This window comes from Mandrillus leucophaeus, unplaced genomic scaffold (genome assembly GCF_000951045.1).
Source record: "Mandrillus leucophaeus isolate KB7577 unplaced genomic scaffold, Mleu.le_1.0 Scaffold725, whole genome shotgun sequence".
In the NCBI taxonomy this organism is placed as follows: Eukaryota; Metazoa; Chordata; class Mammalia; order Primates; family Cercopithecidae; genus Mandrillus; species Mandrillus leucophaeus.
The window spans coordinates 415,984-418,992 of NW_012107864.1; positions in this window are offsets into that span (position 1 = coordinate 415,984).

The following is a 3,009-nucleotide window of genomic DNA, read 5'->3' on the forward strand; positions in this document are numbered from 1 at the left end:
GAGCCCCTGGGCTCAAATCATCTTCCCATCTCAGCCTCCTTGAGTTGCTGGGATTACAAGCATGAGCCACTACACCCAGCTTCACATTTTTGACTGTGGGAAATGATACTGTATTTTTAATTTTGGTGTCCACATGTTCATTGCTAGTATATTGAAACTTTTTTATGCATCGATGCTGTATCCTGAGGCTTTGCTGAACTCAATTATTATTTCAGTAATTTTTGTTTGTTTTTTTAGATTTCTTGGGATTTTCTATGTGAACAGTCATGTCATCTTAAAATAGAGTTTATTTCTGTTTTTGAGGTTTTTGTGCCTTTAATTTTACTTTCTTGCCTTTTTGCAAGATAGAACTAAATAGAACATCTGGTACTATGCTCAGTAGGGGTAATGAGAGCACATCCTGTGTTCCTTTCCAGTCTCAGGGAAGAAGCATTCAGTCTCTAATCATTAAATAATTCTTATCTGTAGGCATTTTGAAGATGTTATTATTAAGTTGAAGAATAATTTTTAAAATTATTCTTGATTTTCTAAACATTTTTATCATGAATAAGTAGTGAATTGTGTCAAATTCTTTTCCATGTCATTTGATGTCTTCATTTTCCTGCTAATATAATAGATTATATATTGATTTATTTTCTAATATTGAAGTAGGTTTTAATTTCTGGAAGAAACCACATTTGATCATGCTATATATATATAGCTAGATGGAGATATATAGAGATATATAAATATCTATATATATGTTTTTTTCTGATTTCTGTTAGTGAAAATAAAGTTAATAATTTTGTGTATGTATTCATGAAGGATATTAGTCTGTAGTTTCATCTTTTTGTACTGCTTTTGTATAGTTTGGGCTCAGAGTTATATTTGCTTCATAAAATGAATTGGGAAATAATTCCCTTTCTGTTTTCCAGAATAGATTCTGTAGAATTTGTTTTGTTCTTCTTTAAATGTTTAAATGTCAAGCAGTTGGTACAATTGTCTCCTGAAACCACCTGGTCCTGGAGATTTCTTTTGGGACATTTTAAAATTATGAATTCAATCTATTTAATAACATGGCTATTCAACTAATTTTTTTATATGGGTAAATTATAGTTTTTGCTTTTTGAGGAACTGGTCCAATTCATCTAAGTTGTCAAATTTGTGTCTGTAGATGTGTTCGTACATCCCTTATTATCTTTTTGATGTCTGAATATTGGGTAATGATGCTGGAATTTTGATTTTTCGTGTTGGTAATTGTGTCTTCTCTGTCAGTTTAGCTACGTATTTGTCAATTGCATTGATGTGTTCAAACAACAAGATTTGTAATTTGATTTTATCTGTTTTTCGTTTTCAGTTTCATTTATTTCTGCTTTTATCTTTGTTATTTCTTTCTGCTTGTTTTGGATTTATTTTGCTCTTTTTATTCTATTTTCTTGTGATGTAGTATTACATTATTGCTTTTCCTTCTTTCTGATATAAATGTTTAGCGCCAAATACTCCCCCCTCCTCAAAATTGTGTTAGCTGTTCAGACAAGAATTTTATGCACAGTTTTGATTTTTAGTCAGTTCAATATATTTATAATTGCCCTTGAGATTTCATATTACCCAATGAGATTGTTTAGAAATATGTTATTTAATATCCAAATCTGTAATATATTCCATTGTGATCAGTGAACGCTTCTGTATAATTTCAAATATTTTAAAATGTTTGAAGATTATTTTAAGGCCCAGAATATGGCCTATCTTGGTGTATGCTCTAGGGGTGCTTGAAGAAAATATCTATTCTGCTGTTGGTGGTGAGTCTTCTATAAATGTTGATTAAATATTGCTGATTGATGGAGTTGTTCAGTTCATATTTAATCTAGGTGAGTTTATGTCCATCTATTTTATCAATCAGCAAAAACTGGGCATTGAACTCTATAACTATTATTGAGGATTTGTTCATTTCTTTTTTGAGTTCTATCGGTTTTTGAAATAGCCTTTTCATTTTGCAACACTTTTAGATTTATAGCAAAATGGAGACGATAAAGCAGATAGTTTCCATACACCCTCAACTCAGTTTGTCCTATTATTAACATCTCACTTTAGATTGGTGCATTCGTTATAATTAATGAACCAATAGTGATGCATTATTATGAATTAAATGAAGTCCATACTTTATTTAGATTTCCTGGTTTGTCATCCAGTGTTCTTTTGCTCATACAGAATTCTATCCCATATAAAAATTACAGTTAGTCCTCATGTCTACTTAGAATGCTCTTACGTGTAAGAGTTTCTCTGACTTTTCCTATTTTTGATGACTTTGTGAGAGTTTTGAGGCATATTGGGATAATATTTTGTAGGATTTCCCTAGATTGAGATTTATCCCATGTTTTTCTCATGGGTAGACTGGGGTTATTGGGTTTTGTGAGAAAAATCACAGTGGAAACATGCCATCCTCATCACATCAAATCATGAGCGCATACTATAAACATGGGTCAACACCTGGATGAGTTAGTGTCTGTTATGCTGTTTCATTGCAAAGTTACTCTTCTCTAATTCCGTACTGCATTCATGGGAGGAAGTCATTATATGCAATCAATAATAGTGAGTGGGAAGTTATGAGTTATGCCTCAACCTTTGTGAGGGCAGAGCATCTGCACAAATTATTTGGGATCTTTCTGCATGAGAGATATATCTATTCTCTTCCATATATTTATTTGTTCAATTATGCATATCAGTGGTATGGCTTGGATATTTGTCCTTCCCAAATCTCATGTTGAAATGTAATCCCCAGTATCGGAGGTGGGGCTTATGGGAAGTGTTTGGGCCATGGAGGGTGGATACCTCCTGGCTTGGTGCTGTCCTCTCACATAATTTTTTGTGAGATCTGGTTGTTTAAAAGTGTGTGGCACTATGGCTGGGTGGGGTGGCTCACGCCTGCAATCCCAGAACCTTAGAAGGCTGAGGCGGGTGGATCACGAGGTCAGGAGATCGAGACCATCCTGGCTAACACGGTGAAACACCGTCTCTACTAAAAATACAAAA